At 39.3% G+C, this 27,843-nt stretch overlaps 1 pseudogene; it reads left to right on the top strand.

Moving 5' to 3' along the window:
- The first annotated feature begins 20,969 nt into the window (after window positions 1–20,969).
- Window positions 20,970–27,370, top strand: LOC127194898 (ATP-dependent RNA helicase DDX50-like; annotated as a pseudogene).
- The last annotated feature ends 473 nt before the right edge of the window (window positions 27,371–27,843 follow it).

Below are 27,843 nucleotides of genomic sequence, written 5' to 3'. Positions count from 1 at the left end.
ATGGGTTTCTTGCTTCTGTGTAAATAATTTGGTGTCCATAGGTGTGTGGATTTATGTATGTGTTTTCAATTCAATTCCATTGACCTATTTGTCTATTTTTCTTGTATACCATGCTAAATTTATTATTATAGTTTTATAATAGAACATGAAGTTGGGGGTGGTGATATCTACAGAAATTCTTTTTTTAATTTTAATTTCCACAGGAAGCAGAAGGGTTGATGATTGTTCTTTTAAAATCTATGTAAAATTGATATTTTGATGGGCAATACATTGAATCTGTAGATTGCTTTCAGTAAGATGGCCATTTTTACTATGTTAAGTCTATAGCTCCATGAGCATGGACGATCTTTCCATCTTCTTATATCTTCTTCAGTTTCTTTATTCAAAGACTTGAGGTTTTTCCCATATAAGTCTTTCACTCACTTGGTTGTAGTTATTCCAAGATATTTTTATATTGCTTGAGGCCACAGTTAAAGGTGTTGTTGCCCTGAGGATTTCTTTCTCAGTCCATTTGCCGCTTACATATAGGGGCCTACTGATTTTTGTGATTTAGTTTTGTATCCAGTTATTTTCCTGAATGTTTCTGGGTTTCTGGGTACAATTTTTAGCTTCCCATGTATATTAACAGATCAGCTGCAAACAAAGATACTTTGACTTCTTCACTTCAAAATGGTATCCTCTGGATCTCCTTAAGTTGTATTATCTCTCTAAGGCTTCGATTAGTATCTTGAATAGAGATTGACAGAGTGGGCAACTGTGTTCTGTTCCTAATTTTACTGGTATTGCTTTGAGTTTCTCTCCATTTAAATTGGTGTTGGTTATATACTGATTATAAATTGCCTTTACTGTGTTTTGTTATGTCTCTGAACTTGCCAGAATTCCTTTTTTTTATCATGAAGGAATGTTGGATTTTGTCAAAGGCCTTTTCTATATCTAATGAGATAACCACATGGTTTTTGTCTTTCAATTTGTTTATATGGTGGATTACATTGAAATTAAAGTAAAATTAAAAAAAAACAGACACATTGATCAATGGAACGGAATTGAAGACACATTTACATATGTTGAACAATACCAGTATCACTAGGATAAAGCCTACTTGATCGTGGTGGATGATCTTTTTGATGTGGTTTTGAATTTGGTTTGCAAGTGTTTTATCATTTTCACATCTATCTTCATAAGTGGAATTGGTGCATAGTTCTCTTTCTTTGAAGGGTCTTTGTATGGTTTGTATACCAGGATAACTGTGGCTTCATAAAAGTAATTGGGCTGTGTTCCTTCTGTTTATATTTTGTGAAATAATTTGAGGAGGATTGGCATTAACTCTTCTTGAAAGACTTGTTTTGTTTTGGAGATTTTTAATGACTGCTTATATTTCATTTGGAGTTCTCTTTAAGTTGTTTATCTGGCCTTGGTTTCACTTTGTTAAATGGTATCTATTGAGAAAATTAGCCAGTTCTTTTAGATTTTTCAATCTTCTGGAGTACAGGTTTTAAAAGTATGTTCTTGGTGAAGATCTTTTTCCAGTCTATAGGCTGTTGCTTTGTTCTGTTGACAGTGTCTTCTGCCTGGCCTGTTGGAGTTCTGTTCAGGAAGTTGTCTCCTGTGCCAATGAGGCCCAGGCGCTTCCCCACTTTTTCTTCTACCGATTTAGTGTCTCTGATTTTATGTTGAGGTCTTTAATCCACTTGGACTTGAGTTTTGTGCATGGTGACAAATATGGGTCCACTTGCATTTTTCTACATGTAGACATCCAGTTAGACCAGCACCATTTGTTGAAGACACTACCCTTTTTCTGTTGAATAGATTTGGCTTTTTTGTCAAAAGTCAAGTGTCCATATGTGTGTGCATTCATTTCTGGGTCTTCTATTCGATTCCATTAGTTAACCAGCCTATTGGTGTGCGGTACCATGCTGTTTTAATTACTGTTGCTCTATAGTACAGCTTGAGATCAGGTATGGAGATTCCTCTGGAGAATCTTTTGTTGTACAGTATTGTTTTAACTATTCTAGGTTATTCAAGGAATGAAATTGTTCTTGTAGAACAAAATGAAATGCAAACAATGTAAGTTGCAGTGTAGCAGAAAACAAGATATTTTTATCCATTTGACATGAATGAAATGAACTGAATTGAAAAGAAGAGTTGTCACATTTGACCATGTCTCCTGGAGGGGGAGACCTGGTGGCACTCAGAGGAAGGACAGCAGGTTACCAAGAAGAGACTTGATACCCTATGAGCATCTACAGGGGGAGGTAATCCCCCTCAGAAACAGTCATAGGGGAGGGGAATAATGGGAAAATGGGAGGAGGGAAGAATGGGAGGATACAAGGGATGGCATAACCACTGAGATGTAACAAGAATAAATTAATAAAAAATAAAAGAAAAGAAGAGTTGTTATAAATGGTTACTTGATAAATGTACACTGAACACAGAGGTGTCTTAGTAATATCCCTCAAGAGCAGTTCAAGAAATTTATTACTAACAGGACAGGTACCAATTTGTTCTACGTAATTTACCATTATTTTGATATTGATCATTGGGGAATACTTAAAATACTGTTTTGATGGTTTTCCAATTAAAAGAGAATAGAACTCTTTTTAAAAATGAGTGGACTGGTTCAAGAGGAAAGGAGGGAGGGTAGAAATCTGAAGCTCACCTGCCTGCTTTGCTGGCCTACTTCCTTCTCCTGCATGCTTTTCTCGGGTGTTCGCAGAGAATGCCTGCTGGAGCTGGGCCTGGGAAAACGAGCTGAGTGAGGAGGAAGTTTGGGGAAGATCTGTGAGAACAGCTGGGGACTGGAGCAGAGCAGAGTGGGAGGCTGCAGCAGGAGGGTCTACAGAGATAGGAGTGAGACTATACCATCGGGTTTGGAGAAGAGGAGGCAGAGGAGAAGGTAGGCAGTCAGGGTACCAGCTTCCCCGGCTGGAGTCGCCAGAGGATTACCAAGGAAGGCCTGTTGGAGTTGGGGGCTGGAATAAAACAACGAAGGAAATGTGGAGGGGGGCGTCTGTGTGATGTGCTGCAGATGGGGGCAGCAGGGGTGGGTAGGGAGGCTGCAGTGGGGGTGCTATAGAGCTGGAGATGAGACTAGGGGGTTTGACTGGGAGGAGAGACTGGAGAAGGGGAGGTCTGCAGTTAGCCTACATGGTTTCCTGACCTGCGCTTGGCTAGTGTCTTCCCAGAGAATATAAATATGTCTAGTTAAATTATTCAGTGAGTATTTTGCATTCATCTCTTGCTGTTGAATAGTAATGAGAGAATTCTAACCTGTTGTACTCTTTTCTATGAACAGAAGACAAAGTCACTGACAGAGACACCGAGAAACGTCTTCTAAAATCTATAGACCGATAGCGTACGTCATCAAGTGAGAGGCAAATGGTCTTGATATACATAGTAATTGCTATTTTATGATGTATATGTGACCACAGTATACACGTGGTGATTGTATGAGCAGTGAGGCTGAGTTTAGGAGCCAAGATCGCTAAGAACCAAATAGCAAAATAACCCATCAGTGAATAAGTTGCATTTAGGTGAAGAAATGACAGAAAATTAAGCAATCCAATAAAACAATAACAAACTAACAGCTTTTCAGGAATATTATGAATACTCATAATTTCTGAATCTCCCTTTTATATTGATTTCTAATGAGTATAATTTTCCTGCTGTTACTGCATTAGCTACAGCTCTTCCTTCTACCCCATACAGCCTTTAGCTAATGTCTCTCCTGATTTTCATGTTGTTTATCTTATTAGCATGCCTCCTTGCCCTGCTGCGATTGTCTCATATCCTGGCAGAGAACTCAGAGGACACTATTCACTCCTAACTTGTCTCACTATCTCAACAGCTTTGCATCTTTTCTTACTTCAAACACTTTTCTCTGTCCCCCATCCACCCTTATAGACCACTATTATGTTCCTGTCATTTTTTACTGGCTACGTGTTCCTACATTGTGAAGGGCCATTCCTCTTTACTTCCTGCCATTCACGGCTTTAGTTACCACACATCCCTATGACGTTTTGTTTGGTTGTTTCTTGTTCTAAAACCTATCTCTTCTGTCTATAGTCTTCTCTGGAAATCTAGGCACAAATACATTTTTTTCTAGCTGTTCCTTCTACATCAGTGTTTCACAGGAAAGCCAAGTGTATCCAAAGCTGTCTTTACACTCTCTTCTCTTGTCTTCACTCACAAATTAAAACAGGAAGCAAAATATCTTAGAGTACCTAAATAAATGCTCAGAAAGAAGTCAACATCTGTGCATTTCAAAAGGAGCAGGATCTGACATTAACACTTTTATTCTATAAAGAGCTAGGAAGAGTGTAAAAGAAGCTCAAATCTAGGGAAAAAAAACAAAAAACAAAAACAAAACCAAAAACCAAAAACAAAAGAAAAGGAGGAAACAGTGAAGGTGAGTGAATATGTAAATAAGAGCGGGTATAGAAAATCAAATAAGGACCCGATTCACACATGCGGAAGAATGAAGTTAGAACCCCACCCTACCATGTATGGAATTTGATTGAAAATGTAATATCTATGTAAATATAAGAATGCAAATTTAAGATATTTAGAAGAATATGTGAGTGAGTCTTTGTAACTTTCGATTTAGGATTTTTAGGTATAACACCCAAAGCACAAGCAAATTTTAAGAAGTGGTAAGTCGGATGTTTTCTAAATTAAAAGCTTTTGTTCATTAAATGGGATTATAAAAAAATTGAAAGAATACCCTACAAACTACAAGAACATGTTTTTAAAGTCATATTTAATAAGGGTCTTTTTAGTATCTAGGATATAGTAACAGTTCTTGTCATTTAAAAAATGGTTGACAGGACAAATCAACTGAACCCTGGAGAAAGAACTTGAGAAAGTTTTCCAAAGACACAAAATGACTGAAATGCATATATAAAGACATTTATCATAGGTCATTAAGGAATGCCAAGTCAGCCACAATGACCATGAAACATGGGTCAGGCTACATAGTAAGACCCTATCTCAAAAACAAAAGTCAAAACAAAACACAAACCCACCCCGAGATAACATTTCACACCCACTAGAAGGGCTCCAAGAGAAAACAAGGAGGGAGACTAAGAGTTGGAAAAGATGCAAAGGATGGTGACCCCTGTGTTTTACTAGTGAGGACGCAAAAGGATGCAGCAGCTGTGGATGGCAGTTGGCCGGGATGTTAAAGTTAAAATTGCTCTAACTCAGCATTCCACTTTTGGTTAAAAGCCTCCCAGAATTGAAAACAGGGGTCCAAACAGATGCCTATCTGCACGTGTTCATAGAAACACTTTTCTCATAATATATGTGGTAGAAGGCTAATCATTCATAAAATAAGAGTGGAATCCAGACAGGCTACAACATGAAGAAACCTTAAAAACAGCGTCTTAAGTGCTTGAAAGAAATGCCACATACTGCACAAGTCTACATAAAATTTCCTGAATAGGTAAATTCTTAGAGAAAGCATATTGGGAGGGAAGGAAGGAAGGAGGGAGGGAGGAAGGGAGGGAGGGAAGGAGGGAGGACTGTCTAGTGGGTATGGGCCACTTTGGGGTAATGAAGACAGATACGTTGGGACTAGATAGAGGGAGTGATTATATATCATTGTAATTGTATTAAGTACGGTTGGATATACGTTTAATGTGATTAATTTTTTATTATGCAAATTTCAGCCCAAATAAAAAAATCTTGGTCTGTGGGACCAGAAAGATGATCAATAATGTCACCATTCAGTCCCAAACTCCTTTTTAAAATTAATAACTCAGATATGGTGATAGCATTTACAATTATAATCTTGAAAATGCATGCTTAGAGAAACTTCAAATACTTTAACTGAATGTTTATATTTTGTTATGGAATGCTTTTTAATTGAAATTATAATTTTTGTAGTAAACAAAACCATGCCTTTTCAGATATGTTAAACTAAAACTAAAACTATACAAAGCCCAGTATTTATGTTCCTTTACAGGTAATATATTTACCATTTAAATTTCTATTTGTTAGCATGCTAAAATAAATATTTTTGAAAGACATAGTCTAAGTTGGCCTAAAACTCACCATAAAGCCCAGGCTTGCCTCAAATGTAAACACTGCCCCAGCCTCAGCATAGCAAGAACTAAGTGCTAAAATGGACGGCATGAACCACTGTGGTGGTTTGAAGGAGAGTGGCTTCACAGGCTCATATATTTGCCTGCTTGGCCCCCAGTTGATGGCCTATTTGGGAAGGATTAAGAGGTGTGGCATTCCTGGGGGAAATGTGTCACTAAGAGTGGACTTTGAGGTTTCAAAAGCTCATGGCAGGCCCCATGCCCCTCTCTCTGACTGCTGCCTACGGATCAAGATATAAAGCTTGCAGCTCCTGCTCCAGTACCCTGCCCAGCTAACTGCTCCAGTGCCATGCCCGGCTAACTGCTCCAGTGCCATGCCTGGCTACTGTTCCAGTGCCCTGCTTGGTGACTGCTCCAGTGCCATGCCTGGCTACTGCTCCAGTGCCATGCCTGGCTACTGCTCCAGTGCCCTGCTTGGTGACTGCTCCAGTGCCATGCCTGGCTACTGCTCCAGTGCCATGCCTGGCTACTGCTCCAGTGCCCTGCCTGGTTACTGCTCCAGTGCCCTGCCTGGCTACTGCTCCAGTGCCATGCCTGGTTACTGCTCCAGTGCCATGCCTATCTGCTTCCTGGCATGAGGATCATGGACTGACCCCCTGTAGTTGTAAGCCAGCTCCTACTAAATGCTTTCTATTTTAGGAATTGCTTTGTTTATGCTATCTCTTAACAGCAATAGACCTGTAATTAGACCTGGCTTTTTTATTCCTTAGAATAAAAGGAAAAATAAAACAATTCAAAGCAACATGTATTAGCCCATGGACTTTTGAATCATAGTATAGTTGTGTATGGCATCATTTTTTCCTTCCTAATGAAAGTTATAAAATGATTCACAATGATAATATATTTCGCTACAAATAAAATAAATGTGGGTTTAGTATTTAATATCTTGTTTGGACAGTTTAAGTGGACACTTTATAAGGAATTTCCTTTAAATGTCACTTTTGTCAATATACCTTCTAAGGGTGGTCAAAGGCAAGATGCACTAAAAGCACAGGACACAGAACAAAACCCTCCCATTATTCATAGTCTCCATGCACAGACCTGTGCTGTTCTGTTTTCAGAGAAAGATGATATTTATAGTTTAAATTATTTAAGCTTCCAGCAGCAGAAAGTTAGTGAGGTAGATAGAAACAATGCGTGCAACTCAGAACGAAGTGAATTCCAACCTCTTCATTGAATTTGGACTCCTCAGGCCCACCCTGAGGAAGACAAGCCTCTGCTAGCTCACCTGTGAGTGAGTCGCTGAAGGCAGGGAGCAGGTGGGGGAGGCAGTACAGGAAAAGACGCACGGCGCTGTGAATGAAAGGTTTTTACAATGGTTCAACTCTGAGAATGCTCTGCGAAGCTAACACATACATCTCTCAGTTTTCACATGGCGGGTGGGGTGGGGTGAAGGAGCGAAGACACCAGGGTCAGCAGTTTCTCAACTCCCCCCCATGAGCATTGCTTGCCAGCTTTTCTCTCGGTGTACCGGTAGCTGATTACGCCTCAGAAAGTAGAGAACAGCTCAGAGGCAACAAGAAGCCAAAGGGAAGAGCAGAGTTTTCTGAAGTGGACCTCAGCGTAGGTCAACAGGACACATTGCAGGCGGAGTTCTAGATGCAGACTCTGAGCTACCATGTGATGTGTAGGGCGATAGGTAACTAGCGAGCACCCTCGGGAGCTTTGCCATGGATGGGGGTGGGAGCATTGACTGAGCAGAAAGTAGCGAGCACCCTCGGGAGCTTTGCCATGGATGGGGGTGGGAGCACTGACTGAGCAGAGGGTAAAGTCAAATTTCCAAGACACAACAACACTCCATCAAGGCACAGAACAGTGTCCACTCTGGAAGATGAAACATCTAGCACAAATTTGGTCAAAGAGAAGATTTTCTATCCTTCCACTAACAGTAAGTTATAATCTGTGTGCGTTTTGCCTCCTTACCACATGTACTAAAGCACAAGGACTTAATATGCTAGCGCAGACAAAAAAGAATTTCTAACATTTTCAAAGTTGCCAATGATTGACTTGAGTTAAAATGATGAAAGGCAATTTGTGTTTTAAAGGCATTAAATTTAAACAACACAAGCCCCTACAATCCCTCTAAGAGCTTTCCCTGAGCACAGAAGCATAGGTGGGGCACACACACACACACTCACACACACGCACACATACATGCACACTCACATACACGCACATGTGCACGCACACACACGCACATGCACACACACGCACACGTGCACACATTCACGCACACCCACATGCACACATGCACACACATACACACACATGCACACACTCATGTAGAGTTACAGACTCAGGGCTTGCTATGGAAATATGCCAAGATCTCTGCTTTCATGCTTCAGAGACACTGTCGTCCTCCTGCTACCTCCAAAGACTCAATAAGTCAGAGCAAGTACACCCTAAGAACCGACTGCTAACAATTCCTGTTCAGTATTTCATCACTGTGGTCTTGAAACACAGAGATAATGGGATGTTTAGAGGGGATGGGATTTTATAGAGAAAGAAACAAAGAGAGACTATTTCCCACCAATTATTTCCTTGTAACACTGCTAATTTCAGCTCAAATGAAAACACTTCAGAAACTAGCTTTATTTTCATTTGAATCCATCCGGCAATATCACAAAACAGTGAACCAAATGACCAACTCACTAAATTAACAAGCCAGGAACAAGCAAGACAATGAACAGGTTTTTAGTGTCTTAATCAAGTTTTTTCCCCATCCTTATGCTAAAAACTGGGGAAAGGGGATGTGTACTCTAGTCTCCCTTAGAAGTAGAGGCTGATTTTGAGTCAGCAGTGTTGTGGGGAATAAGCGATACAGTGAATGTTTTTTCTACCCAAACTGCTGCTCTGAAATTTTGTCATATATTTCCTTTTAATTGATCACAACTCTACAGATAATGCATTCTTAAATATAGACACCAATCCAAATTTCAATTTTAAACAAATGTAAGCTAAGGACTTCGTTTCAGCTAATCGCTAGCAATAACTTTCTAAAAGTATATTTTGTGCATTAGTTTCTGATCCACCCAATGATCCTGTGTAGATAGTAGAAAACTAACCATTATAATTCTTTTAAAATATAAAAATTGTTTTATGTAAGGCAATTTTAAAGCGTTCATCATCACACAGACAGAAAATGGATTGGTGAAATTGCAAACAAAGTTTCCTGGATTTAAACATTATTCTTTCTCAAATCTACTTACCTCAATGTTCTATTTACAATTATTTCACTTATGTCTGGATACTAGGCCAAGGGGCATGTCCCATGAAAGTCTTCACTCACCAGGAAAGTGGATCAGAGGGGAGGACATCCTATTGGGACTCTAGATGAGAGAAGCATGGGAGAATGGGGAAATAGAAAGATCCAGAGGGTCCTAGAAACCTATAAGAAGAACACTATGATGGGCAGATCTGGGCCCAGGGGTCCTGTGCAAACTAGGGTACCAGCCAAGGACAATATGTGTGGTAAACTTCGAACCCCTACCCAGATCTAGCCAATGGACAGGAAATTCTTCACAGTTGAGTGTGAGAGGCCTCACTCACATTCGCCATTACAAGATGGCGCTGACATCCTGTGTCCCAAACTGGTAAACAAGTAATCTGCGCATGTGCGAAGGAACTTTCCACTTGTTGTGCTCTGCCTCTCCCGTGGCGTCATATCACCTGATGAGTAACAGCCAATCAGGAACTGACACATCCTAAGCGGAGAACAGTTTCCTATATAAGGGATGGGTTTCTGCTGTTTGGGGTCTCCATTTTACTTGTCGTAAGCTTATGCTCTCCCTCTTAAGACGCATTAAAGCTTTACTGCAGAAGGATCCTGTGTGTGCAGCGTCGTTCTTGCTGGCGAGACGGTAACGCGAGTCACAGTTGAGTGGACAGTGGGGTCTGACTTTCACACGAACTCTGGTGCCCCATATCTGACCACGTCCCCTGGATGGGGAACCCTGGTGGCACTCAGAGGAAGGATAGCAGGTTACCAAGAAGAGACTTGATACCCTATCAGCATGTACAGGGGGAGGAGGTCCCCCTCAGTAACAGTCATAGGGGAGGGGAGTAAGGGGAAAATGGGAGGGAGGGAGGAATGGGAGGATACAAGGGATGGGATAACAATTGAGATGTGATATGAATAAATTAATAAAATATATTTTAATAAATAAATAAATAATTTCTTAGTGCAGTTGACATTAAAGTAAAACTTCAGGTTCAAAACAACCATCATATAGCATTTTGCTTATCTACATGTAATGAGAGAATGCAATATCCATGGGTCTGTTGCCTTCTAAAACTTTATAGCCAAGTTCTTGGAAAAGCTGAGAAAGAGGTTGGATTTTTTAAAAAAAGATAAAGTGACTTTGCTATTTTTTAGCCACAGAGATTTGGTGCCATGCTGGGAAGCCATTTTCTTCTCAAATACCACTTTTAAACATACTCATGGTGTTGGAGTTTCATATACTTTTAATTAAAGCCACAAACTACTTGAGTTCTGAATAAATTTTCATTTGCCTCATTTCTTTACAGCTATACTCAAGTCAGAGGGTTTGGTTTCCGTAGTATCGTGTTTGTCATGTCCCCTAATGACAGGATTTAAAGAGGAAGTAAAAGACAACAAACCAAGAATCTGAATATTGTAACAATTGTGTTTAATTTAATTTAATATTAACAATTGTGAAACTGTAGCCTTTTAAGTCAGAGGGGGGTACAATAGCAGTACCAATGGCATCTTCAGGAAAGGGAGAGAAAGACAGAAAGGAACCCGAAGGAGCACAGGCCAGTGTGGAGAGCGAGGCCCCAGCACTCCACCCCGTGGGGAACATCTTCCCAGAAGCATGCTCAATCTTTCACCATCAACCCCACTGTGCCATTGCCTTCTGAACCCACAAGACCTGTAGAGAAGGCAAAAATCTCTCCCCTCTAAATTTAATTTGATCCTATTTTTCTACAATTAATTGATTTTTAGTAAAGTTTTCAAAAACACAGAAAGGTCAAATTCTTCTCTTTCTCAAATATCAGTACAATGATTAAAAAAAAGAAGAAGAAGAAGAAGAAGAAGAAGAAGAAGAAGAAGAAGAAGAAGAAGAAGAAGAAGAAGAAGAAGCAGCAGCAGCTTAGGTTACATTTTACAGCCCACTTCACAGTTCACTGCAGGCACAGAGAAGAGCAGTGTGACACTTGTATATTGGTCACCTTCATGAAAATTTGGACAGAATAAAACTATGTGTACATGCCACTTATAATATAGAGTGTGATCATATTCTAATCACTAAAAAGAAAAACAAGACTACATGGATTAATTGAATACAATTTTACACATAGGACAGAGGCATTTGCATACAGCAAGGTGTCAAATCCCAACAACCAAAAAGAAAGTGCTGGAGATGGAGGATGTTTTAAGCCAAAACTCTAGTAAAAATTCACTGTACTGTAGATTACTTAAAGTGGCTTCAACCATTTAGCTTGAATCCTCGGTACCTAGAACACAGTCAATAGTCAATAAGTGTTTGCTGAACATCTGGTATACCACAGGAAAAACTCTAAATTTTATCCATCCAGAAATAGCAATACAGCCTCAAATTTGACTGGAATTATAGATTACAGGATTTTGGAAGCATCTTTAAAAAGCATTTTAGTGACTTATACAGGATGTTATGAGCTAACATTTTAAATACTGGAATTTGTTTCTTACATTAGAGCAAAGTGCTAATAAATTTAATTCAAATACAGGAAGAAAATAAAATACGGATGGAGGGAGCACAATTGATACCTGCTGGAAAGGGAAAATAATTTTCTCCAATGGAGTGTCAACAGGTCAATCAATCATACTCTAGGGCAGGTCCCATACCGATGAGTAGCTGGCCAATACAAAATGGACTCCATTTTTTATTTATTTAATCTTTTAATTTTTGAAATTATAATTTAATTACAACATTTCTCCCTCCAAGCCATCCCTATACCTGTCCTCTTCTCCTTCACCTTTAAGACATTTTTCCACTAATTGCTATTGCATGCATATATATATGCATATACATATTTATTCTTAAAATATCCTGATCAGTCCATATAATATTACGTATACATATGTTTTCAGGATTGGCTGGCATCGGACAACCAATTGGTTTTCTGGGAGTTTTTCTTTTGTTTGTTTGTTTGTGTTAAAATATTTTGTCCTTTTGGTTTTCCTTTAATAGTTTGTTTTGAGATTTGTTAGGTGTTGGGGTTTTGTTTTTGAGAGAAAGAGAAAGGGGAGACATAAAATATAGGGCAGGTAGGGAGGTAAGGTTTTCAGAGGAGGTATATGGGGAATATTACTAACATATTGTATAAGAACTTTTTAAATAAAAAATCTTAAAGCCTTTAGCTACAAATAAACAACAATTAGGTAATGACTATTAAGCTACAGAAATTGGAAATATAGATTCTATTTGATAAATAGATTTTATTTGATAAGGAAAATATTTAACGCTGAGCATAAAACATAGGGGAAAATCCCATTGAATGATATGAGGCCTCGGGTAAAAGCTAGGTGTCTTTAATAAACATGGAGGCTATATACTCTACATATACTTTGGATTACTTCCTCTTCAAAAAGATCTCATTTGACAGGTAAGGAAACTTGAATATAGAGAAACTAAGAACTTTCACAACATCCTAAAGGTGTTAAAGGAAACAGGGAATCAGAGTTTAAATAGAGGTTTATGTAGAGGCAGAAAAAATCATCACATCAGTTTCTTTCCATTGAATTTATTGAAATAAGTCATATCACTATTGTAAGAAATTTGCTACCAATTTTCACTGTCAGTTTGTACAATAGACTCATGCATAAAAAGCACTTCTAAATTATACATCACAAAAATTAGGATATGAGAAGTACTAGTGCATATATCATTTCAAAAAATAATTTTGAATATTTCTACAAAATCTTAGAATAATATAGTTGATTAGAGAATGTGTCATCCTATGAATAATTTTCTTGTCTTAATTTTCAGAAAGTCAAAATGTTATGTGTCTGGGGCATTTATTTGTATTTGCACCACTCCTTCTTCAGGATGTAATATTGTTTCTTAAACAAAATGGCCTAATATTTAAATAAACTTTATCTCATATGAGACCTGCCAAACACCATGGCGCACAACACAGTGGTGTGTACACATAGGCCTACCACCACTCAGCATAGTGCAGGAGGGAGAAGATGTCCACAGACCCGCTATGTCACATGGGTGGGCGGGCTATCCTGCTTGCTGCCATGCCACCAGAATGGACAGAGGAAGTCACCTCATGGCCTGCCTATAGAATGAGCCACCACAAAGTGCGAGTATGTGGTAGACAGATGGGAGAAATGGAACAGTTTGAGCATTGTGGAGAGAGACAGAACTGGAGACCCAAGAGTGGAGAGGAATAGCCTGCTGTGAGTAGCCTGTCCCCACCTGAGGTCATAATGAAATCCCAACATGTGCTGTCTGAGCATCATTTCTGGGTTCCTGGCTATGCTGTGGCAGGCGTCTAGGACATCCCAGGTCTTGGAAGCTACCAGGGACAATGTGAATGTTTTGGGGTTGTGCAAAACTGGTCCTGTCCCTCACTGACTTTAGTGCTCTGGAGAGCTGGCCACACCTCTTATAGGTAGCAACATGGGGAGAGAGGGTGCACCCAGTATTGGCCTGGTCAGCATAACAGATCTGGCCCTCATAGGATGAGTGCTGGAGAGACAGCACTCATGGTGTGAGATCAGGAGACTCGGTCCTGCCTCATGCCTAGCCCAAGGGACAGAGCTGGCCCTGGTAGTATGGGTGCAGGGGAGCTGGTGGGCTGAGCAACTCACCTTCTACCAGGCCCAGACACAGGGCTCTGAACAGGCTTACCCCAACATCTACCCCATCTGCAAACCACTGGAGAACGTGAAGGGGTCAGTTCAGCCATCCAAAACTGCGGAATCGCCATGATACAGGAAAACAACAGGACAACCAGGAGGAGTCCCCAGGAGGATCCAATATTGAGGATGTCACAGAAGCCAGAGACTTAAAACCAAACCAATGATTCCTTGAAATGCACACTTGCAAATGAAGATGCATGTACAGAGGGGTATACTGTGGGGCATGCTGTGCCACACTGCAGTTTTCATGATAAGATGTTTTCTATACTTTGGTTGTTTGATAGGTTTTTTGGTGTGCATGCGTGTGTGTGTGTGTGTGTGTGTGTGTGTGTGTGTGTGTGTTTCAGGTGTATGGGAGGTGGAGGATGCAAGAACAGAGAACAGATACAAGGGGATAGGAAGATGAGGGGGACTGGGGTACTTGCTGTGAAACTCACAAAGAATCAATAAAAAGTTTAAAAGAAGAGAGTAAGCCCTAACACTCAACCATGTATCATCTTACATAAATGTGTGTGTGTGTGTGTGTGTGTGAGACTCAAGATGAAAATTGTTAGCAAACTATCAGACCATTTCTCAAAGTCTCAGAGGCTTTCAAAATGTCTGTCTGGTGGTAATGGAGTCACAAATTGTGTCTAAGACTATCAGCCAAGGAAGCTAGAATGAGTGGTAGCAACTTTGTCCATTTCTGAAACATGTTTTGATAGCCTAACATTTAAACCTTTGGAGGGACAAGAAGAAGCTGGAAATCTCCTCTAAGAGATCTGCAATGCCTGTCATCAACCGTGACCACCCCAGCCTCCAACAGTGGGCCTTCTCCTTCCCATTAGTTCCAGTCTTTTCTCTCCTTGCTTGGGATTCTACCAGTAAAAACAGTCCTTTGGTTGAAAGGAGTCCCTCACCACCCTTTAAAAAAATAGTGAAATGGCTAAAATCTACTGAAAATATAGTAACTAGATGTATCATGAAATCAATGGAAGACCCTAGCTATATCAATACATCTAGGGCAAATAATGAAAATATCATGAAGAAATAATATAGAAACCTTCTCTTTGTTGAATTTTATGGCATGGCATCCACCAGTTGTGATGCATTTCTATAGTTTCCACAAAGAACAATCTGTTAGAGCAGATCCAGCACCTCCAAGGAGCAGTTGTTGACTGTGCTTCCTAGGTTCCTACAGTGTTCCATGCTCAAGGTCCTTCACACATACTTCCTCTGAACCTTTGAACTATCTCACAGAGCATGCATCATTACTGTATCTTTTTCTAAAGGAACATTAATATTAATATTAAGACATTGTTCCTTAGGTCTCAGAGCTTGGAGAGGACAACACTTAACCTAAAGACTTCACTGCAGAGAACACATCTCTATGCTTGTGAGACAAATCAAAGCAAAGAAAAAAAGCCAGAACAAGTGGTTTTCTGTGGTTTAGAAACAGGAAATGCAAGAAGTAACCTGCATTCTAGGGTCAAAAGCAAATGTAGAAAATATATAAGCAACAAAGCTCAAGGCAAAAGATGCATTTAAAGACACAGGTGAAACAGAAAATGTAAATTTACATATACAAGGTGCTACGGAGGTAGGATACTATTGAAAATGTTGGCATTTCTACTGTCCTCTTTCCAGATCTGCTTTATTATCACTGTGTAATCTAGTCCCTAGAAGACATGTAGATCCCTGAAGCAATATGACACTGATTCTAGGGGGCTGAGGGAAAGAAAAAGAAGAAGAGCCAGCCTAGATATGACTATGAGTTTATGATAGAAATGGAGGAGCGAAGAAAGAATGAAAATAAGTTGAGTCTCAAAGAGCCTAACTGTTAATCCCAAATATGTGAAGGCAAAGACCACAAACTCACATGTCATGGGCAAATTAAAGCAAACTTTTTATTCATACACAAAGCTGCTTCCCTGAAGGTGAGGTTCAAGAGACCAGCATTGGATGTGAGGATGATAAGGTTTTATAGCTCAGGGATAGGGGGTTTCCAAATGGGGAATTTGGTGGCCAAAACAGTCAGCAAATAAGAGCAGCATATAAGTATAATAAGCTATTTATAATGACCTAGTGAAACAAAGACATGATTTCAAGATGGTAATAACAAGGTAGTCATAACAACATTTTGAAACAAAGGTCAGGTTGCAAGATGGTTATAGTAACTTTTTGAAACAAAAATATGGTTGCTATTTCCTGGAGCATGCAGTGCAAACCATTTGTAATTAAAGTTACAAATAGGACATAGCCCAATCTTTGAGAAGCATATTTTATTTAATTTGTAATTACTTAATTATGAACAAGAATGAGCCTAGTTTGTCTTTACTATATGATGGCTTTTGAACCTAAAACGGAGGCAAGCTGCTTTATAGTCTACCAACAATAATAAATTTGAGCTAAATTAAATCCATCATAAGAATTTGGGCTAGTAAGTGTGGCTGAAACAGAATTTGCCCAGATGTTAGCCATCAGTATAAAATGAGTTCTGTTGGCCTAGAGTCAGACTAAAAGGAAACCACAGTCCTTATCCTTGTGGTAGGACATTGTGGATTGCTGAATGTTAGATTTCTGAGGCAGCTTAAAGAGACGGGCAGTAGAAAAAGAGAGGCACCTGACCTTTGACAGATGGAGCCATGTTTATTGCCACACACAAGGAGGGCACATACTCTCATCTGTGCAGATGGTTGAGACTGCCTGTGGGAAAAGATGGCTGTAACCCTTTCCAGGAGTGGAGATGACTGTAGCATGTATCTTACATTTCTTCCCATATTTGCTCCTTTCCAGAGTTTCCTGCCCAAGGAGAGACAGGCTGTCTCAATAGATAACTGAGCAAGGTTGAGCAAGACAGTCTCTAGTTTTGTAGGAATACTGCTTTACAGGGGAAGCAATTACTGAGAGGGGGTGATAAGGTAATGCAGTAGAGAACAGATGAATAAGAAAGAGCAGGACTCCAAGGATGGGCAGTGTTCCCAGGGGCCAGAACTCTAATGTCCTTTAAACTATAGTAAAGATCCCCCAGACATTTGAAGATACTAAGTGTGGTGTTCAGTGGGCAACACGCTAAGAGAAGATGCATCGTCAGAGGAGCACCAGTGGAAATGGTCTGAATATCAAAGATGCAGTCCCCACAAGGCAAGCGCCTCACCCCTCTACAAAGAGACTGTGGCATGCTCAGCCTTAGGAACTGATCTGGGGAAAGGTTACCTTAGAAGAGATCGTGAGAAGGCCCAATTCCTCCAAGGAAAGAGGGAAGCGAGGAGTTTGCTGTGATCAATAGTTGAATGTCACCATCAAGCTTCTTGTCTCCCTCTCTCTGTGATATCACATGCTCCCCAGAATGGCCCTGCAGAGCCCACACAGAGCAAAGGGATGTTTCAAATCCTGAGGAATCATTGTTACTTGTGGTCTTGCTAATCACCAGATGTTGGCATTAGTTAAGACCCTGTTATTCCTTTGCAGTTGGGAGTGACTGGTGTTCATAAGCATCGCAGCGTGCTTCTCTGGTGGACTAGATCACAGCCACACTTTAATGAGAGCAGGAAATGCTGCTTCAGTAATTTACCAAACATATGGGTCTCTACAAGACCCTGTGTGAAGGTGCTGTCTCACAACACTCTCACTGAGGAATAAAACAGTAGAGTCCTACTAAATGATCTTTTAAAACAAATATTTAAGAGAAACTGGCATGAGAGTAAATATTTATCTTTCATTAAAAGGAAAATCAAAGTATGAAGAGCTGTTATATGCTGGTATCTATTATATACCAGCCACTCTGTTGGATAGTAAGCACCTCTGTAAGCTCAGGAACGTAAGCACTGATTTTAAAAAGAGGAGCTGAGTTCAAGAAGGGTTACCTAGCTCATATGCCCTGCAGTAGTTCTCAGCTAACTGAATGAAGAAGCAAAGGTTATGAACCAGGTTTACCTGATGCCACACTATTTCTGCAACACTGCATCGTCTGTGACATACACTCCAGGCCTGAGGCTCTGATGCTATTCCAGGTAAAAGAAGAAGTTTTACCCATATACACTTTGTCCAAATATCTTTAGCGGCATAGGCATCTGTCGACTCCCTAATATCCTATAATAAAGTGAGAAAAGATGATTTCTTTAGTGCACTTTACATTTTACAGACATAATCAAACTGCCACATCCTCCAATACTCTCAAAAGTATATCAAGTCATGATATATTTAGCTTTCTGATATGTAACACAGAAATATGTAAAACCCCACACACACACACGTATGGACCCATCTTTCTACCTATATCTATTATCTATTTATTATCTATCTACATACACACAATCATGATTATGAAGATTGCAGTTAAGAATTTTACCACTCAATGTCTATTTCTGTGATCCAGCAATAGCAATAAAACCACCCTTCAAATTCTAGGATTCCAAAATGCTTAGGTAAAGGGATGCATATCCCATTGTTTGTGAATGACAAGGTTAAATGGTAATTCCACTAAGGAGTTTTAGTTAGAAAAAAATCTTAAAATCAAGATCTGGTGCTCTGTAACTTGACAGAAAAATAATAGATTCTATATCCACAGCTGACTTACCATGCACTGTCAGGGGGTTAGTGTGAGAGAAACTGTTCTACCTGTCAGGCACTGAGAACATTCTAGCTTTTCTGCATTTAAGACATCTTTATGGGATTTCGAGTTCTCTGGTTCTCCAACCCAAATGACAGAAAAATAATCACAGAAACAACCTACAAATATTCTGAAGCCAAAGGTCTGGCATGGGACCCTGAGAGCCTGTCTGACTTGAAAACCTGAGGTGACTTGCATATATTTCCTTCTAGTGTTTAGAGGTACTATGCCTCATGTAATCCATATATTTTTCAGTTACAAAAATAAATCATGAAATATTTTACGAGCGTCTGCTCAAATTATAAGAAAATTCAACAATACAGTAAATAAAAGATCTCCTTCCACAAAATATATTTACAGACCTCCCTATGACAGTCTGCTTTGCTCCCAGTGATAGATGGCAGCAGCAGCAGTGTAGATGCACTCACCAACAGAGGTGAGGGCAAATAGGCAAAAGCAAAAGCTTGCTATTCACATCTAGGCCACTGGGGCTGCTGGGAGATGCTTATAAAACATAGAATGTATCTTTTCCTGTCAATGAACCTAATCAGGAAAAGTCTAACAGGTATGCCACAGGCAAACCTAATCTAGACAATTCCTGACAGCTATCCCCAGATATTTCCCTCCTGGGTGATTCTAGATCTTGTTAGGTTGACAATCAATATTAAAAACCACAGGAATTATATTGGGAATTTGCTCACAATTCTTTGCAATCATATTTTTGGCAGTTTCTTTTCTTCTTCTTCTTCTTCTTCTTCTTCTTCTTCTTCTTCTTCTTCTTCTTCTTCTTCTTCTTCTTCTTCTTCTTCTTCTTCTTTCTTTCTTTCTTCTTTCTTCTTCTTCTTTTTTTCTTCTTCGTCTTCTTCTTCTCTCTTCGTCTTTCTTTCTTCTTCTTCTTCCTTCTTGAAACCATAACTGGTCAAGATACAGAGAACAACCAATTGTGGGGTGCCCAGCCCCAATGCATCCATTGTACACATATAATTGGTGTGAATATCCGAGTAAGGGGCTAGTCCCTGGGGAAGACTAATCTTCTCTTTACAGTAGATGGCTGCCTTTAGATCTTTGTCTAAGGCTGAACCTTCTTTCTTCCACATAGCATGTCTATTGGTATAGTTATTACTTAAGTCTTTTTTAGGCAGACATATTGTCATGGTATCATGGGTGTAGCTCTTGTCATTTCTAGGAGACAATTTCACAGCAGACTTCCTGTTTCCATGTGTCTTCTGTTCTTTCTGCCTTACATTCTTCTATATTCTCTATTCCCTAGGCACAGGAGTTATGTTGTAGATGCATCTACTGGGGCTGGGCACCTCACAATCAGTTGTTCTCTGTAGTTTGACCAATTGGTCTCTGTCTGATGCAGAGACACTTCCTTGATGATGGTGAGAGTAACACTTAACTGTGAGTATACAGACACATATTTAGAATACAGTTAGAAGGCATTTAGCTAAGAGTTTTTATTGAAAATATTTTTCACACGGTTCACTATGGCCATGGTTTCCCTTCCTGCATCTCCCCTAAGATCATCTCCAACTGTCCAACTCTATGCCTTCTTTCTTTTTCTCTTTCAAAAACAAACAGGAGAGAGAAAGAGAGAGAGAGAGAGAGAGAGAGAGAGAGGGAGAGAGAGAGAGAGAGAGAGAGAGAGAGAGAGAGAGAGAGAGAATATAAAACAAAGCAAACAGACAAACAGGAAAAAAAGAAGAAAGAAAAAAGCATGAGAAATACATATATACCCAGTGCATTCACGTACACACACACACACACACACACACACACACACACACACATGCACGTACCATAAAAATGCAAAATCAGGAACCATAATAGATAAACAAAAGACAAGTAAGATAAAAAGTGATCAAACAAAGAATTATGATCATGTAGTGCTGGGCATGGGCCTTCTCTTAAGTGTGGTTTGGATATCCCATGAGAATCCCTTGACAAAATTCATTTTGCAAGTGGTTTTTAATTGGAAACAGATTCTGGGTGAGAGACTGGGGCTTCTGTTCACTTCTCTTCTCAGAGCTGTCACTTCATCCGGCTTACAGCTGTGTAGGCCCTGTGCCTGCTTCTACAGTCTCTGTTGTGCCTATGTGGCTCAGTCTGGTTTTCTATCCTCACTGTCTCTTACAATTTTTCAGGCTCCACTTACACATAGTTCCCTGAACCTGAATGGAGATATTTTATGGAAACACCCAATCTAGTACTCAATGTTCTATGGTTTCTCACTCTCTGCACAGTGTGGGTCTCTGTATTTGTTTCCATCTACTGCAGGAGGAAGCATCTCTGATAATGGTAGGACAGGACACTATGGGTACAGCACAATGTTGTTAGGGGTCATTTTATTGACACATTATTTCAGTAGAACTATAGTATTTGGGTTTTCCCTAGATCCATGATCTATCTTGACTCAGGTTATTGGCCACTTGAGCAGTTCCAGGCATGGGTTACATTTGGTAAAGTGGGCCTTAAATCCAGTCAGATTGTGGTTGGCTACTACCACAACTTTTGTGCCACTATTACATTGGTCTATCAGGTAGACCAATTATATATCACAGGTTTTGAAACTGAGTTGCTGCTTAGATTTCTTCTCTGGTAGTGTGCAGAGAACCAGTCAGCATGGTGAATGCTCTCATTAGGTGCCAGCTCAATTTCTCCCTGTTCACTGAGATATGTAGGTGTTTTCTTCAGCACTCGGGTCTTACCATCAGTTTGTGACAAGCAACCAACAGCCTTGAGAATGGCTTTAGTTGTCTGTATGTTTTCACGGGGGCAATACAGGCCAACAACTCAATTAGAAGTAACCTACTTCTGGCACCAGAGATTTCCTCTTGGTGGTGAGAGTCTTGTTGGGGCTTTGTCTTTCCCATTATTTAATGATTCCACTCAGATTTCTTTTGTGTGTGTATTATTTTAAGAACTTCTACTGTAGTAGGCTTCCATATGACTCCTCAAGTAGACATAGTGTTAGGTGTTCTTCTGTGTATTCCCTCCCTTATTTCTTTTTTCTCCCTTTATCTGTTTAATACTCTTATTCCAAGTTTCTCCTCTGTCTCTCCATCAGCATAAACTATAGTTCCCCAAATTAGAAATGTCTCTCTTCTGCCTGGTCCTTTTTTCTATACCTAACCTCTGCGGTTGTATGGATTTCCACATGCCTACCAAAGCTTTAAAAGCTACATCTCCATGTAAGTGAATGAATATCATATTTGTTTTTCTGGGTCTGGGATACCTCACTCAAGATGATTGTTTTTCTAGATCCATCTATTTACTTGCACATATGGAGATTTTGTTTTTTAACAGCTGGTTAATATTCAATTGTGCAAATGCAGCACATTTTAATTATCCATTCATCTGTTGATGAGCGTCTAGACTGTTCCCAATTTCTAGCTATGGTGAATAGAGCATCAATGCATATGGTTGAACAAGTGTCTCTGTGGTAGGATGTAGAGGCCTTTGGTTATATACTCAAAAGTGGTATAGTGGGGTCTTGAGGTAGATCAACTCCCATCTTCCTGAGGAACTACCACATGATTTCCATAGTGACTGTATAAGTTGGCACTCCCACCAGCAATAGATGAGTGTTTCTCCTACCACCCATCCTTGCCAAAGTAAGCTGTCATTTGTTTTACTGATCTTAGACATTCTGACAGGTGTAAGATTTGCATTTCTGTGATGACTGAGTATGTCAAACATTATTAAGTGTTTCTCAGCCATTTGTGTTTCATCTTTTAAGAATTCTCCATTTAGTTCTATACCTCATTTTTAAATGGGTTCTTTGTTTCTTAATGTCTAGTATTTTGAGTTATATATATATTAGATATTAGTCCCCTATTTGATGCAAACTTCATAATCATATTTTCCCATTCTGTAGCTTGACAATTTATCTGAATGATGATGTTCTTTGCCATATAGAGAGCTAAGAAATTTTAAAATAATAATTGCTATCATTTATAGAGTGCTTACTTTTTGTCAGCTCTTTGAAAGGCTATTTTCTTTATTATCAGAAAGTGTGTGTAGCACTGCTGTCACTGCGGTCTGTGAGGTTGAGTTCATGCATGTGCTGCAGTCATTGTTGGGCATTTTGAAAAGATAATCAATCATACAGTTTATAGCTAGACTGAGTAGAATCCTCTTCTCTTTTCTTTAACGTCTCAAAGTGCCTAGATTTTTGTAGCAGTCTTAGTTCAAAGAACTCTCTTTCCCTCTTTCTAGCTTATTATATCATTCTTCTCCTCCTCACAAGGGCATCACACACACAAGTTCTGTTCCCAGTGCATCACTTTTCATCTACCTGCACATCCCTCTACAGAAAGAAGTCCATTTAGCTCTATGAGAACTACTGCTCCAGTATCTTTCCCTCTTTATAGAAGGATGAGAGAGAAGATTAACAAACCATACCTATCTGTTGGAGGAAAGAAGCCTGTGAACTGCTGCCCCTCCAAAAACTGTATATTCACACACTGATGTTGCTTGCTCATGTGCATCACAGTTACTTTTTGTGGTGGTTAATCTTTATTGAAACTTGACTGGATTTAGAATGAGCTAGAAGACACACCTCTAAATATATTTCCATAGAGGTCTAAGGAGAGGGGATATAACTTGGATGAGGGTGGTACCATTCCCAGGCATCATGGTTTAAGGGAAACAAACAAACAAACAAACAAACAAACAGGAAATCATCCACTAGCACCAGCATTCATCTTCCTCTGCTCTCTAACTATAGATGCATGGTAACCAGCACCTCATGCTTTGGCCACCATGCTTTCGCCACCACAGAGGACTGTGTGCATTCACACTGAGGGAAAATAAGACCTTTCTCAAGTTGCTCCTCAATAGATATTTTATCACAGCACTTAGAAAGCAGTACATTCCTATCAAGGTTTTAGAAGCTGTTGAAAGTGAATGCCAATGTGGTCTAGTTTTAAATAGTAACAAATTATGTTAAAGAGCTATTAACTTCCTTATGCAAGAATACTTTAAATTAAGTAGTTGTTTCCCCTGCTATAACCAATGAGTTCTGATAATGGAAAAGATTTAAATTCCCATCTGAATGTTATAGATTTCCAAAAATACACCTTTTGTTACATTCTCAAGTATAGAGGAATATAGACTGACTATAGGTGAATGGAGAACAGATATTTGGATAGAGAGATACAAATGTCAGTAGTTATTTAATTTTCAGCTTTACCACAGTGGTTCAGTGGCAGTTGAGAGTAGCTTTCATCTTATTACAGACCTACATGTGCCACAAGCTCATCAAGGAAGGAATCTGAAAGCCATGTGGCAACCTCATTTTTCTCTACAAGTCTGTAATGTGCAGCTGGGACTCTTGATAAAATATTGAATAGTGAAAGAAGACTTTATTTTGATGTTAGTGTTAAGCATTACTTTAATGACTTAATGGCTATGGTAGTTATTAGGTCAATATCTTTTCAAAGAAATAAATATTCACTTATAGTAGATATTGGGATTTTTTAGGTACTATTAAAGTTAATATTTTCTTTTTATCTCCTCAAAAAAAGCTACAAGTAATTTTGGAAACTATCTTAAAACTGCAAGGTTTCTTATTAACACAACTTCGTAGCTTAAATTACTAGTTCATAAACGCTATCTACTTGGCAATATCATCCTCACGAAGGAGGAAAAAAGCTCCTTCTGGCCCTTAATTAAGTAGTTTATTAATATTAGTCACAGATTTACTTAGTTCTACTTGGCATTGACATCTTACTCTTTTTAAGTCACTGCAGTTGCGACTATATCATCTCATTTTACAAGCTCCCATCAGCAGCACCTCACACAGTGCTTTCTAGACTCCGGCCAATGCGTGTGCTAAGATCTGAATTCCCTTTTTATGGACGAGCAGCAAAGGCACACAATCACTGAGCCATCACTCCAAACCCAAGATTGAGAGTTAAATTACCTTGTATTTATTTTAGTGCCTGGAATCAAATAGAGGGCTAATAAATCAGGGCTGAATATGAGCTGATTATGCCAGCCCCTTTTCCCTTGGAAACTATGCCAGTTCCATGCATCATGAACGAAAACACACACCTTGCATCTGGGTTTGTGTATTCCACAGCTTGAGATTTTAATTTTATCCCAAAGTTTTTTCTTCCCTCACTCATAGAAGTTGAATATTCATAATTTTAAAAGACTGAACTTAGGTCACATTATCACCTTGAAATATTTATAGTGATGGAGTTGTAGACTAGTCAGCTATTACATCACACAGCATATCTAACAAGCCATTCAGAAGAGTTTAAAAGGATAACCTGGTTGGTATGTTCCCTTGAGGTCTTCCTCCTCAGCATATTATATCCCTATTTTCACAGCAGCAGCTTATCCTGTTTTCTCCCCTTATCTTAAAACCCTAAGAACTAACTAAATATCACTTTCATATTTTGTTTTCGCTCCCTTTCTATATACCTTTTATACTTACCTACTTATCCCTGTGTATCAACTATCATGTTTATGCCAATAAATCCCTAAAATGGCAAATATTGTGTTTTGATATTTGTTCAAGAGGTCATGTCCTCTTGTCGTCTCTGATACCTACAATATAAACCAGTCTGTAAAAACAGCCAAATCTCTCTCTCCCTCCTCCTCTCTCTCTCTCTCTCTCTCTCTCTCTCTCTCTCTCTCTCTCTCTCTCTCTCTCTCTCTCTCTCTCTCCCTCCCCCTCTCTCTCTCCCTCTCTCTCTCCTGTACTTCTCTAATACCATGTGTGCCTGCGTGCTGCCATGCTCTCTACCATGACTAAGTCTCTGAATCATATTACTTGCGCTTAATTGTGCTAGACTCTTTGCTGAGTACCAACAAACTTAAACTAATTAGAGGATTTTAAGGTGCTAAGAAATGTGTAGAGTGATAGAAGGAAGTCAAACTATCATGAACCAGATACAAAAACAGAAACAAGAGAAAATGGTATCATAGATGACCTGGATTCTCCCAATTCCAGATAAAGCTAACACAAAAGAGAAGCTAAATAAAGGACACAGTAGACGTTCACATGGACTCTCCCCGTCTCACTTGTGAAGAAGAAATCCCCACAAAATGAAGACGTTGATGAGTATGAAAGACAAGGCAAATTAAGTGTTATCTTCAGAGAGTTCTACTCATAAATCAAGTGATGAAGTGGAGGAGACTAACACATGAACGAAAGGAAGGAACTTTCTCCAGTTTCTTTGTTTCTGGGGAGACTATAAAGTGAGTTGAGGGGCGACATATCTCTTTCCTATTCAAGTTAAAGCCTTTGATTCTGTATATGAAGGAAAAGATTTAGTTGTTCAAGTGCAGACAGGAACAGGAAAGGTATTCTCTTTGCCATACTCTTGAATGAAACACTCCAAAGAACTCAAGAAGCCATTTACAAAGCTGTTCATTGGTTCCAACAAGGGAACTGGCAAACCAAGTAACCAAGATTTCAAAGATGTTACTAGAAAACTCAGTATTGTGTGAGTTTTTTTTGGGTGAAATATCATGTCAAAGCCAAATTAATCGCATTTGGAATGATATTGACATCCTTCTTGGGACCCCACAGCATATCAAAGACCTTCTGCAAACTTCTGTTACATCTTTCTAAGCTGTGCCATTTTATGTATGATGAAGTGGACCAAATGTTAAATCTAGCCTTTGCTGAATATGTTGAAGATATTGCTCATGAATCCTGCAAAACTGATCCAGAAGAAAATCCTCAGATCTTACTTTTTTCTGTAACTTGCTGATAATATGCATACAGAGCTTCAAAAAACAAACAAACAAAAACAAAACATGCCCTCCAATCCAGGTATAAACAAATTAGCTTTGTTGGAAAAATGACACATAAAGCTGCAACCACCTACGGAACATTTGGCTATTCAGTGCTATTAATCTGCAGTTTTTGGAGATGTCATTCAAGTCTACTGTGGCTCTGAAGAGAGTTCTATGATCTTTTGTTAAGACCAAGAAAAATGTTACTGAAATGACCATGAATCCACACATAAATCAAAATGCTCTGTGTTTGTATGGGGACAGTGTGCAGTCACAAGAAATTACCTTGAAAGGATTCAGAGACAATACCTATCACTGTGGATGTACAGGACAGGAATTTGTGTCCAAGAGAAAGAGGTCAACTGAGATATGTGAGACAGAAAACAGGAATTGCTTTTAAACATGTACGTGTTCCTTCTATAGTGGATGTGGTTAAATTTAAAATCATGCTCTCTAGCTTCTGTTTCTTATGCTACTGCCGATTTTTCCTGACCATCAACTCAAAGCCTGATAGAAGAGGAAGGGTGAGTGTATGCATTGGCCACCAAGAGTCAAACCACAATAGGTGATCACCTCTGATATGGGGTTTGTGACCCTGACTCTGCAAAGTGCACAAGAATTACAGGATGTCAGCTGCACTTGAAAAGAACTTATCAGAAAGCTAAGAAGCAATGCTACATTTCAAATAAACAGATTGTGCCTTTTAAAAAGATATATGGGTGCTTATTTTGATGTTCCTATAACTGAGTCAGAAAGATTATAGGCCAAATGGCATGATTCAGACAGGATCCTCTCGGTGTCAGTCATATTACCTGAAATTGAAGAATATATGATGGAAACATATCTTTTAATCCAAGATGGAAGTGTGGGTAGTTAGGCAGCAGGCTGAGCCATTGAGGCCAGTCTGTTGGTGGTTGATCTGGTGACTGATAATGTAAACAGATTCAACAGGGGAGTCTGTTAGGAAGTTGGCAAGATTGTAGAAGACTAAGTGGGAACAGAAATTGATCAAGAAATGAGAGACATAAATGGAGTTCTGACTGAGAATTTAATAGTTAATCTTTCAGTGTGAGCTTGTCTATTTCTGCATAATCATGAATAATTTCCTCCCAAAATAGATCATCATAGTTGATGTACGTGTCTGTAATTTTCAAAGAAGCTGCTCATATTTTTAAAAAGCATTTTACAAGAATGATTGTAAGCAAATCTATTTGTCTTTGAATTTAAAAAATACCCTTAAAAAGCATCCAACAAACAACAAATATCCCTTAACTTCACTGATACCCTCAACTTACTCATGGCCCACCCATGCCCACATGCTACTGTTGTGACGCTTTTTGCATTTGTACTTTTTTCAGCTCCCAGAAACCTCCCAAGAGCATTGGACCTTCAGCTCTTACCTACATCTCCAGATGCTGAACCAGCCATTCTGTCATGCACGTTTGTCAGAACTATCTTTCCCAAGAGCCTCTTTCATGGAGCCATCTCCTAGAATCACTTTCTCCTTCCCATGTCCT

The sequence above is a fragment of the Acomys russatus genome, chromosome 10 (assembly GCF_903995435.1).
Source record: "Acomys russatus chromosome 10, mAcoRus1.1, whole genome shotgun sequence".
Classification (NCBI taxonomy): Eukaryota; Metazoa; Chordata; class Mammalia; order Rodentia; family Muridae; genus Acomys; species Acomys russatus.
The sequence above is the reverse complement of the archived record's forward strand: the minus strand, read 5'-3'. Positions and strand labels throughout refer to the sequence as shown.